Source organism: Coffea arabica, chromosome 4e (genome assembly GCF_036785885.1).
Source record: "Coffea arabica cultivar ET-39 chromosome 4e, Coffea Arabica ET-39 HiFi, whole genome shotgun sequence".
In the NCBI taxonomy this organism is placed as follows: domain Eukaryota; kingdom Viridiplantae; phylum Streptophyta; class Magnoliopsida; order Gentianales; family Rubiaceae; genus Coffea; species Coffea arabica.
In genome coordinates this window covers 34,325,285-34,338,408 of record NC_092317.1, presented here as the reverse complement: position 1 = coordinate 34,338,408, position 13,124 = coordinate 34,325,285, and positions in this window count along the sequence as shown.

Below are 13,124 nucleotides of genomic sequence, written 5' to 3'. Positions count from 1 at the left end.
ATGTGAATTATCTTAGACGAGATTCTCGCGCCCGGATACGAAAGATATGAAGGCCTAGGTTAGAAAGGATTAGGTGAACTAGAAAGGCGATTCTATGGAACTTCGTGTGGTTTGTTCGGGTGGTTAAGCGTGATCGACCTTGATTAAGATATAAATATTTGGACGAAACCCTAGAAGGGGAAAAGCGTTTCGTGAGTCCTTTTGTACTTGTGACCTAGGTGTCTATAGTACTTTTGGAAGACCCTATTGTTTCATGCAATGACTTCATATGTACTTGACTGACTGTTCCGTATGATTGCTTAACTTGGTTATGTGATCTATGTATACATGGTATATGTTTAAATGCTCTTCGCGGTAATTGTTTGAGTTACTTATTCTTGTTTCCTTGTTCCTGTCTGGTGCTACGGAAATGAGGGTTAGGTGCCCTTTAACAGTATATCTATTTGGTGACTTAGATTGACTTAGATTGATGGAAGGCACTCGGAGTGGTCGAGGCCGTGGACGCAGAACTAGACAACCTACACCGGTTAGGGGTGCGGGGGAAACCTCGACTGGACCTGATCCTGAACCCCAAGCCGACCCTAATGCCCAGATAGCTGCTGCTATGCAGCAAATGACAAACCTGCTTGCACAAGTAGTGCAGCAACAAGCCCAGAACCCAAACCCGAACCCTGGAAATCCCGGAAACCCTGGCCATCATATTGAGAGCGAGGATAGAGCTCTCGAACGTTTCCAAAAGTTCGCTCCGCCGAAATTTGTTGGGGGACCCGACCCTGATGTGGCTGAGAAATGGCTTGAGAAGATGGTAGACATTTTTGCAGCCTTACACTACCCTGACGAACGGCAGGTGACTTTTGCCGTGTTCCAGCTTGAAGGGGCAGCCCGTTCCTGGTGGAACGTCATTAGGCAGAAGTGGGAACGAGAACAGACACCTAGGACTTGGGTGAACTTCATCAGAGAGTTCAATGCGAAGTTTTTCCCTCCTCTAGTTCAGGAGAGGAAGGAAGACGAGTTCATTCGACTTCGCCAAGGAGCCCAAACTGTGGCGGAGTATGAGAGCCAGTTCACCCGCCTATCCAAATTTGCGCCCGAACTCATCATGACCGAGCAACGAAGAATACGGCGATTTGTCCAGGGGCTGAACGTAGAAATCCAGAAGGACCTCGCGGCAGCCCAAATTAATGCCTTCAGCGAAGCAGTGGAGAAGGCACAACGAGTAGAGAATGCTAGGCTCCAGGTGAAAACCTTTCAGGCGAAAAAGAGAGGATTTCCTGGAAACAATTCGGGACTGGAGGATGAAAGTATCCCTCCCAAATTTGGGCGGGGAACGGGAGGAGTGAGGATGCCGGAAATGTCACCAGAGAGGCCGTCAAGAGGAGGCTCAGCTTCTGCAGCACGCGGACCCTGCGGGTATTGCGGAAAATTAAACCACTCGGAGGACAATTGCTGGAGGAAAGGAGGAAAATGCTTGCTCTGTGGGAATGCCGAACATCAAATTGCTAACTGTCCAGCTCGCCTGCGCGAGAGGCAAGGGACTCTGCCACCAACCACGACCCACCCTGACCAGTCGAAGGGGGACAAGGATGGATCGAACGTGTCTTCTCGGGTGTACTCCTTAGATGTTGACTCATCAGAGGACGTGGAAGGTAAGAATTTAATGAACCTGGCCAGTGAAGGGGTACAGATCAGTATACTGCTCAATTTAATCCCGGAGTAGTCAATGATAAGGAATTTCGGGGACGAAATTCTTTTAAGGGGGAGAGAGTGTGAGAACCCGTTTTGCCCTAATATTTTCCTAGGGTTTATTTTCCCCTTAATTGCATGTTTTCTGCATTTTCTGGCTTAGAAATATTTTCTTAGTGGATTTTATGAGTAATTATAGTTTTTAGATGATTTTTCTAGCATTGGTGAATGTTTAGAAAAGTAAGAATCTATATTGGACGTGGGACCCACTAGTGCGAAAAGTTCGGAAAAATTCGGCCAATAAGGTTAAGTTTCGGATACTGTGAAAAATTTATCGGGTGTTAAGAGATAAGTAGTGTGTGTGAAGTGATTGATGTGAGAGAGAAAAGAATGATAAGAATGCATTTAATGAGGTGACAAGTGTCACATAAGTATTGGTTTGACCTTAAGAAATACTATTCACCTTTTGACAAATTTTTGACTTTTGACCCAACTAGTAAATATCTTCAAAAAAATTCACTAAAATTCCCTCATTTTTCTCTCCACCATAGCCGGCTCTCTCAAGCTCCAAGGAAGACACAACTCTTCAACATTCAAGCTTCTAACAAGTCCAAATCCACCAAATCAAGTGCTTAAGTTAGTTCTACTCCATAAAAACTTTCCTTCTAGTGCTAGTTAGTTGTTTGGTGAACTTTGTTTGAAGGACTAAGGTGTTCAACATCCCTCTCTCTCTTGGTCCTTGGTAAGTGAAGCTTGAAACACCCTACTACACCTAATGATGCTTATGTTGTGCTTACTAGTGATAAGAGTGTTGAAATTTCTGGTTTTATCTTGGTTGGAATTGATTTGGTGAAGTTTTCCATTTTATGATGATTTTTCTGGTTTAATTGGATTATGATGGTGTGGTTGTTTGTGATGATTGGCAATGGACTATAATGGCTCTAGTGGATGTGAAATGTGGTTAAATGCAATCAATTTTGGATTTGGTGTGAAATTGAAAAGTTAGGGTTCTTAATTCCCAAATTCTGTCCGGTTTTTGATCATAGGGTTAGAGGCCGAATTTGACTTTGCTCAAAACATGAAAGTTGTAGGTATTGATGTGATGGAGATGCCTGTAAAATTTCAGGGCATTTGGATTAGTGTGGAGTGAGTTATGACGAAATTACTGTAGCTGTTCTGCTTTGGACAGAATGCGAAAACTGCGTTAGTAATTGGCCATTTTGACTGGTTTTGGTTTGGATTTTCGAGTTGGTGTCTTCTGATGAAATGTAGCTAGATGTCTTAGCTAACATATGCCTTTGGAATTTCGGCAATTGGACTTGTATGGACTGAGATATACTGATTACAGTTTTTGGTGATTTGCAAACCTGTTTTGGTAATTCTGGTTTAGTATTTTGCACTTTTGACCTAGTTAAGCTAGGAACTGGATTGAGTGCCCTTCTACATTGTTGTAGCCCTGTTTCATAGCTTCGAAATGGTGGGTCTTACACCCCCAACCGATAACCGTAGTGAATTTGACGCCATTACCGCATTATAAGATCAAACACGGTTTTTCTATCAAGGCTTAAGTTAAGGCCATATTTTAATTTCTGGTTTGCTATCATGCCTACTTATGCATGTGAAACCCTATTGGGGTTGTGTTTAGCATTGTTTGGTGACTCGTTCTCGAGTCTCATTGTATGTGTTACATGTTCTAGGGCTTGAAGGTAGTGCTCGACGGCTTGGTGATCGTGGTACATGAAAAACCACTTACTTGCGTGGTGAGTATACTACTCACTTAATTGTTACTATGTGGCTTTGCTAAATGTATATGTGATGCCTTGAAGGCTTACTTGGATATTGGAATTGATTAAGGTGAGGGTGTACTTGACCGCCCTCACCCCTTTTGATAGTATCACTGATTGGCTACCGTTTTACTGCATTACTGAACTTGATATACTGGATACTGAATTCCATTCTTGGAAACTGATTTGGTGTCATTTGGGCGAATGTCCAATGGCTTCACTGTATTACTGAGCTCAACCCCGTTTGGTAGTCAATTGGATCGAGCCGGCGAGGGCTTGGTCGTGAAAATTGTCATGCCACGGGGACTGTACTGAGGAACCTTGTGGTAATGAGACCTTTGGTTCCGGTATACTCGAGTATTACCAAAATGACTGAATGGAGTGCGGGCCCGGTTGGGGTATGTTGGGTGGAAGGAATGGAAGTGAAGTGAGGTCTACGGTTTGGTACTTTTAACATTGACGGAGGGTCAATGAGTGTGGATCAAGAATGTAAGCGTGGAAATGGGCTCTTGAGAGCCGACCGTATCCTTTCACTGAATTGCTTACTTCGAAATTGCATACTTGAATTGAATGGTTATGCTTATGTGATCTTAACTGCTATTGTGATAGTTGCTCACTGAGCTTTAGCTCACTCTGTTCCATTTGTTTTCCTTACAGGAAAATGAATACTTTTGGAAAAGGTTGTAATAGTTGAATGACAAGTTGAGCTCATGTACATGTATTTTGAATAGCTCCTTGAGGGTGAAACCCTATGTGTTTTGTTTCACCAATGTTTGGTGTGTAAATGGCTATTGTATGTGAATGAACTAAATGGATCTCTTGGTATGCCATTTTGGCTTGACAAATGTTGGATTTCCATGTATATATGTTAAGTTGATGTTTGGATGAACTTCTGAACGTTTCGGCTTTCAAACGGCAAAAGAAAAATTTTTGACGGAAAGGCACTGGACTGAATCCGGCCAGGAATCCGGCCAGAAACTGGCCGGATTGTCGGCCGGATTGCTTGGAAAATTTTGAATCCGTGAAGTTGCTCACTGGACAGTATCCGGCCAGATTCCGGCCGGATTTTGCTGTCCAGGTTACTATTCAGTTTTTTCGTTTTTTTTTATTTTGTTATTTTGATACTTGTGACCTGTCCGAGCGCACTTTTGCATTCCCGAAACGTATTAGAACGCGTGTAACTGCTCCGTAGTCCTGGCGAGAGCTGGGCAGACAGTCCGCTAACCCCTTTGGTTCGCCTTAGGGGAAAGTGGGGCTGTTACAATTGGTATCAGAGCCACTTCGCGTGGTCTCTGCGTGGAGTGAGACTGGGCCAAGTGGTGGTGTGGTCCTAATTTCATGAATATGTCTAAGTGCTCGTTTGAGCATAAGTTATGAACCGGGCATGTGATAAGTGTACGAATCATTATCATGGGACTCGAGGAAGCTAGGTATGTATGTCGGGTAGGAATCTTTAATAAGGATGGTTTACTCTTGGGACCGGCCGGCTCGAGATGTGAATTATCTTAGACGAGATTCTCGCGCCCGGATACGAAAGATATGAAGGCCTAGGTTAGAAAGGATTAGGTGAACTAGAAAGGCGATTCTATGGAACTTCGTGTGGTTTGTTCGGGTGGTTAAGCGTGATCGACCTTGATTAAGATATAAATATTTGGACGAAACCCTAGAAGGGGAAAAGCGTTTCGTGAGTCCTTTTGTACTTGTGACCTAGGTGTCTATAGTACTTTTGGAAGACCCTATTGTTTCATGCAATGACTTCATATGTACTTGACTGACTGTTCCGTATGATTGCTTAACTTGGTTATGTGATCTATGTATACATGGTATATGTTTAAATGCTCTTCGCGGTAATTGTTTGAGTTACTTATTCTTGTTTCCTTGTTCCTGTCTGGTGCTACGGAAATGAGGGTTAGGTGCCCTTTAACAGTATATCTATTTGGTGACTTAGATTGACTTAGATTGATGGAAGGCACTCGGAGTGGTCGAGGCCGTGGACGCAGAACTAGACAACCTACACCGGTTAGGGGTGCGGGGGAAACCTCGACTGGACCTGATCCTGAACCCCAAGCCGACCCTAATGCCCAGATAGCTGCTGCTATGCAGCAAATGACAAACCTGCTTGCACAAGTAGTGCAGCAACAAGCCCAGAACCCAAACCCGAACCCTGGAAATCCCGGAAACCCTGGCCATCATATTGAGAGCGAGGATAGAGCTCTCGAACGTTTCCAAAAGTTCGCTCCGCCGAAATTTGTTGGGGGACCCGACCCTGATGTGGCTGAGAAATGGCTTGAGAAGATGGTAGACATTTTTGCAGCCTTACACTACCCTGACGAACGGCAGGTGACTTTTGCCGTGTTCCAGCTTGAAGGGGCAGCCCGTTCCTGGTGGAACGTCATTAGGCAGAAGTGGGAACGAGAACAGACACCTAGGACTTGGGTGAACTTCATCAGAGAGTTCAATGCGAAGTTTTTCCCTCCTCTAGTTCAGGAGAGGAAGGAAGACGAGTTCATTCGACTTCGCCAAGGAGCCCAAACTGTGGCGGAGTATGAGAGCCAGTTCACCCGCCTATCCAAATTTGCGCCCGAACTCATCATGACCGAGCAACGAAGAATACGGCGATTTGTCCAGGGGCTGAACGTAGAAATCCAGAAGGACCTCGCGGCAGCCCAAATTAATGCCTTCAGCGAAGCAGTGGAGAAGGCACAACGAGTAGAGAATGCTAGGCTCCAGGTGAAAACCTTTCAGGCGAAAAAGAGAGGATTTCCTGGAAACAATTCGGGACTGGAGGATGAAAGTATCCCTCCCAAATTTGGGCGGGGAACGGGAGGAGTGAGGATGCCGGAAATGTCACCAGAGAGGCCGTCAAGAGGAGGCTCAGCTTCTGCAGCACGCGGACCCTGCGGGTATTGCGGAAAATTAAACCACTCGGAGGACAATTGCTGGAGGAAAGGAGGAAAATGCTTGCTCTGTGGGAATGCCGAACATCAAATTGCTAACTGTCCAGCTCGCCTGCGCGAGAGGCAAGGGACTCTGCCACCAACCACGACCCACCCTGACCAGTCGAAGGGGGACAAGGATGGATCGAACGTGTCTTCTCGGGTGTACTCCTTAGATGTTGACTCATCAGAGGACGTGGAAGGTAAGAATTTAATGAACCTGGCCAGTGAAGGGGTACAGATCAGTATACTGCTCAATTTAATCCCGGAGTAGTCAATGATAAGGAATTTCGGGGACGAAATTCTTTTAAGGGGGAGAGAGTGTGAGAACCCGTTTTGCCCTAATATTTTCCTAGGGTTTATTTTCCCCTTAATTGCATGTTTTCTGCATTTTCTGGCTTAGAAATATTTTCTTAGTGGATTTTATGAGTAATTATAGTTTTTAGATGATTTTTCTAGCATTGGTGAATGTTTAGAAAAGTAAGAATCTATATTGGACGTGGGACCCACTAGTGCGAAAAGTTCGGAAAAATTCGGCCAATAAGGTTAAGTTTCGGATACTGTGAAAAATTTATCGGGTGTTAAGAGATAAGTAGTGTGTGTGAAGTGATTGATGTGAGAGAGAAAAGAATGATAAGAATGCATTTAATGAGGTGACAAGTGTCACATAAGTATTGGTTTGACCTTAAGAAATACTATTCACCTTTTGACAAATTTTTGACTTTTGACCCAACTAGTAAATATCTTCAAAAAAATTCACTAAAATTCCCTCATTTTTCTCTCCACCATAGCCGGCTCTCTCAAGCTCCAAGGAAGACACAACTCTTCAACATTCAAGCTTCTAACAAGTCCAAATCCACCAAATCAAGTGCTTAAGTTAGTTCTACTCCATAAAAACTTTCCTTCTAGTGCTAGTTAGTTGTTTGGTGAACTTTGTTTGAAGGACTAAGGTGTTCAACATCCCTCTCTCTCTTGGTCCTTGGTAAGTGAAGCTTGAAACACCCTACTACACCTAATGATGCTTATGTTGTGCTTACTAGTGATAAGAGTGTTGAAATTTCTGGTTTTATCTTGGTTGGAATTGATTTGGTGAAGTTTTCCATTTTATGATGATTTTTCTGGTTTAATTGGATTATGATGGTGTGGTTGTTTGTGATGATTGGCAATGGACTATAATGGCTCTAGTGGATGTGAAATGTGGTTAAATGCAATCAATTTTGGATTTGGTGTGAAATTGAAAAGTTAGGGTTCTTAATTCCCAAATTCTGTCCGGTTTTTGATCATAGGGTTAGAGGCCGAATTTGACTTTGCTCAAAACATGAAAGTTGTAGGTATTGATGTGATGGAGATGCCTGTAAAATTTCAGGGCATTTGGATTAGTGTGGAGTGAGTTATGACGAAATTACTGTAGCTGTTCTGCTTTGGACAGAATGCGAAAACTGCGTTAGTAATTGGCCATTTTGACTGGTTTTGGTTTGGATTTTCGAGTTGGTGTCTTCTGATGAAATGTAGCTAGATGTCTTAGCTAACATATGCCTTTGGAATTTCGGCAATTGGACTTGTATGGACTGAGATATACTGATTACAGTTTTTGGTGATTTGCAAACCTGTTTTGGTAATTCTGGTTTAGTATTTTGCACTTTTGACCTAGTTAAGCTAGGAACTGGATTGAGTGCCCTTCTACATTGTTGTAGCCCTGTTTCATAGCTTCGAAATGGTGGGTCTTACACCCCCAACCGATAACCGTAGTGAATTTGACGCCATTACCGCATTATAAGATCAAACACGGTTTTTCTATCAAGGCTTAAGTTAAGGCCATATTTTAATTTCTGGTTTGCTATCATGCCTACTTATGCATGTGAAACCCTATTGGGGTTGTGTTTAGCATTGTTTGGTGACTCGTTCTCGAGTCTCATTGTATGTGTTACATGTTCTAGGGCTTGAAGGTAGTGCTCGACGGCTTGGTGATCGTGGTACATGAAAAACCACTTACTTGCGTGGTGAGTATACTACTCACTTAATTGTTACTATGTGGCTTTGCTAAATGTATATGTGATGCCTTGAAGGCTTACTTGGATATTGGAATTGATTAAGGTGAGGGTGTACTTGACCGCCCTCACCCCTTTTGATAGTATCACTGATTGGCTACCGTTTTACTGCATTACTGAACTTGATATACTGGATACTGAATTCCATTCTTGGAAACTGATTTGGTGTCATTTGGGCGAATGTCCAATGGCTTCACTGTATTACTGAGCTCAACCCCGTTTGGTAGTCAATTGGATCGAGCCGGCGAGGGCTTGGTCGTGAAAATTGTCATGCCACGGGGACTGTACTGAGGAACCTTGTGGTAATGAGACCTTTGGTTCCGGTATACTCGAGTATTACCAAAATGACTGAATGGAGTGCGGGCCCGGTTGGGGTATGTTGGGTGGAAGGAATGGAAGTGAAGTGAGGTCTACGGTTTGGTACTTTTAACATTGACGGAGGGTCAATGAGTGTGGATCAAGAATGTAAGCGTGGAAATGGGCTCTTGAGAGCCGACCGTATCCTTTCACTGAATTGCTTACTTCGAAATTGCATACTTGAATTGAATGGTTATGCTTATGTGATCTTAACTGCTATTGTGATAGTTGCTCACTGAGCTTTAGCTCACTCTGTTCCATTTGTTTTCCTTACAGGAAAATGAATACTTTTGGAAAAGGTTGTAATAGTTGAATGACAAGTTGAGCTCATGTACATGTATTTTGAATAGCTCCTTGAGGGTGAAACCCTATGTGTTTTGTTTCACCAATGTTTGGTGTGTAAATGGCTATTGTATGTGAATGAACTAAATGGATCTCTTGGTATGCCATTTTGGCTTGACAAATGTTGGATTTCCATGTATATATGTTAAGTTGATGTTTGGATGAACTTCTGAACGTTTCGGCTTTCAAACGGCAAAAGAAAAATTTTTGACGGAAAGGCACTGGACTGAATCCGGCCAGGAATCCGGCCAGAAACTGGCCGGATTGTCGGCCGGATTGCTTGGAAAATTTTGAATCCGTGAAGTTGCTCACTGGACAGTATCCGGCCAGATTCCGGCCGGATTTTGCTGTCCAGGTTACTATTCAGTTTTTTCGTTTTTTTTTATTTTGTTATTTTGATACTTGTGACCTGTCCGAGCGCACTTTTGCATTCCCGAAACGTATTAGAACGCGTGTAACTGCTCCGTAGTCCTGGCGAGAGCTGGGCAGACAGTCCGCTAACCCCTTTGGTTCGCCTTAGGGGAAAGTGGGGCTGTTACAATTGGTATCAGAGCCACTTCGCGTGGTCTCTGCGTGGAGTGAGACTGGGCCAAGTGGTGGTGTGGTCCTAATTTCATGAATATGTCTAAGTGCTCGTTTGAGCATAAGTTATGAACCGGGCATGTGATAAGTGTACGAATCATTATCATGGGACTCGAGGAAGCTAGGTATGTATGTCGGGTAGGAATCTTTAATAAGGATGGTTTACTCTTGGGACCGGCCGGCTCGAGATGTGAATTATCTTAGACGAGATTCTCGCGCCCGGATACGAAAGATATGAAGGCCTAGGTTAGAAAGGATTAGGTGAACTAGAAAGGCGATTCTATGGAACTTCGTGTGGTTTGTTCGGGTGGTTAAGCGTGATCGACCTTGATTAAGATATAAATATTTGGACGAAACCCTAGAAGGGGAAAAGCGTTTCGTGAGTCCTTTTGTACTTGTGACCTAGGTGTCTATAGTACTTTTGGAAGACCCTATTGTTTCATGCAATGACTTCATATGTACTTGACTGACTGTTCCGTATGATTGCTTAACTTGGTTATGTGATCTATGTATACATGGTATATGTTTAAATGCTCTTCGCGGTAATTGTTTGAGTTACTTATTCTTGTTTCCTTGTTCCTGTCTGGTGCTACGGAAATGAGGGTTAGGTGCCCTTTAACAGTATATCTATTTGGTGACTTAGATTGACTTAGATTGATGGAAGGCACTCGGAGTGGTCGAGGCCGTGGACGCAGAACTAGACAACCTACACCGGTTAGGGGTGCGGGGGAAACCTCGACTGGACCTGATCCTGAACCCCAAGCCGACCCTAATGCCCAGATAGCTGCTGCTATGCAGCAAATGACAAACCTGCTTGCACAAGTAGTGCAGCAACAAGCCCAGAACCCAAACCCGAACCCTGGAAATCCCGGAAACCCTGGCCATCATATTGAGAGCGAGGATAGAGCTCTCGAACGTTTCCAAAAGTTCGCTCCGCCGAAATTTGTTGGGGGACCCGACCCTGATGTGGCTGAGAAATGGCTTGAGAAGATGGTAGACATTTTTGCAGCCTTACACTACCCTGACGAACGGCAGGTGACTTTTGCCGTGTTCCAGCTTGAAGGGGCAGCCCGTTCCTGGTGGAACGTCATTAGGCAGAAGTGGGAACGAGAACAGACACCTAGGACTTGGGTGAACTTCATCAGAGAGTTCAATGCGAAGTTTTTCCCTCCTCTAGTTCAGGAGAGGAAGGAAGACGAGTTCATTCGACTTCGCCAAGGAGCCCAAACTGTGGCGGAGTATGAGAGCCAGTTCACCCGCCTATCCAAATTTGCGCCCGAACTCATCATGACCGAGCAACGAAGAATACGGCGATTTGTCCAGGGGCTGAACGTAGAAATCCAGAAGGACCTCGCGGCAGCCCAAATTAATGCCTTCAGCGAAGCAGTGGAGAAGGCACAACGAGTAGAGAATGCTAGGCTCCAGGTGAAAACCTTTCAGGCGAAAAAGAGAGGATTTCCTGGAAACAATTCGGGACTGGAGGATGAAAGTATCCCTCCCAAATTTGGGCGGGGAACGGGAGGAGTGAGGATGCCGGAAATGTCACCAGAGAGGCCGTCAAGAGGAGGCTCAGCTTCTGCAGCACGCGGACCCTGCGGGTATTGCGGAAAATTAAACCACTCGGAGGACAATTGCTGGAGGAAAGGAGGAAAATGCTTGCTCTGTGGGAATGCCGAACATCAAATTGCTAACTGTCCAGCTCGCCTGCGCGAGAGGCAAGGGACTCTGCCACCAACCACGACCCACCCTGACCAGTCGAAGGGGGACAAGGATGGATCGAACGTGTCTTCTCGGGTGTACTCCTTAGATGTTGACTCATCAGAGGACGTGGAAGGTAAGAATTTAATGAACCTGGCCAGTGAAGGGGTACAGATCAGTATACTGCTCAATTTAATCCCGGAGTAGTCAATGATAAGGAATTTCGGGGACGAAATTCTTTTAAGGGGGAGAGAGTGTGAGAACCCGTTTTGCCCTAATATTTTCCTAGGGTTTATTTTCCCCTTAATTGCATGTTTTCTGCATTTTCTGGCTTAGAAATATTTTCTTAGTGGATTTTATGAGTAATTATAGTTTTTAGATGATTTTTCTAGCATTGGTGAATGTTTAGAAAAGTAAGAATCTATATTGGACGTGGGACCCACTAGTGCGAAAAGTTCGGAAAAATTCGGCCAATAAGGTTAAGTTTCGGATACTGTGAAAAATTTATCGGGTGTTAAGAGATAAGTAGTGTGTGTGAAGTGATTGATGTGAGAGAGAAAAGAATGATAAGAATGCATTTAATGAGGTGACAAGTGTCACATAAGTATTGGTTTGACCTTAAGAAATACTATTCACCTTTTGACAAATTTTTGACTTTTGACCCAACTAGTAAATATCTTCAAAAAAATTCACTAAAATTCCCTCATTTTTCTCTCCACCATAGCCGGCTCTCTCAAGCTCCAAGGAAGACACAACTCTTCAACATTCAAGCTTCTAACAAGTCCAAATCCACCAAATCAAGTGCTTAAGTTAGTTCTACTCCATAAAAACTTTCCTTCTAGTGCTAGTTAGTTGTTTGGTGAACTTTGTTTGAAGGACTAAGGTGTTCAACATCCCTCTCTCTCTTGGTCCTTGGTAAGTGAAGCTTGAAACACCCTACTACACCTAATGATGCTTATGTTGTGCTTACTAGTGATAAGAGTGTTGAAATTTCTGGTTTTATCTTGGTTGGAATTGATTTGGTGAAGTTTTCCATTTTATGATGATTTTTCTGGTTTAATTGGATTATGATGGTGTGGTTGTTTGTGATGATTGGCAATGGACTATAATGGCTCTAGTGGATGTGAAATGTGGTTAAATGCAATCAATTTTGGATTTGGTGTGAAATTGAAAAGTTAGGGTTCTTAATTCCCAAATTCTGTCCGGTTTTTGATCATAGGGTTAGAGGCCGAATTTGACTTTGCTCAAAACATGAAAGTTGTAGGTATTGATGTGATGGAGATGCCTGTAAAATTTCAGGGCATTTGGATTAGTGTGGAGTGAGTTATGACGAAATTACTGTAGCTGTTCTGCTTTGGACAGAATGCGAAAACTGCGTTAGTAATTGGCCATTTTGACTGGTTTTGGTTTGGATTTTCGAGTTGGTGTCTTCTGATGAAATGTAGCTAGATGTCTTAGCTAACATATGCCTTTGGAATTTCGGCAATTGGACTTGTATGGACTGAGATATACTGATTACAGTTTTTGGTGATTTGCAAACCTGTTTTGGTAATTCTGGTTTAGTATTTTGCACTTTTGACCTAGTTAAGCTAGGAACTGGATTGAGTGCCCTTCTACATTGTTGTAGCCCTGTTTCATAGCTTCGAAATGGTGGGTCTTACACCCCCAACCGATAACCGTAGTGAATTTGACGC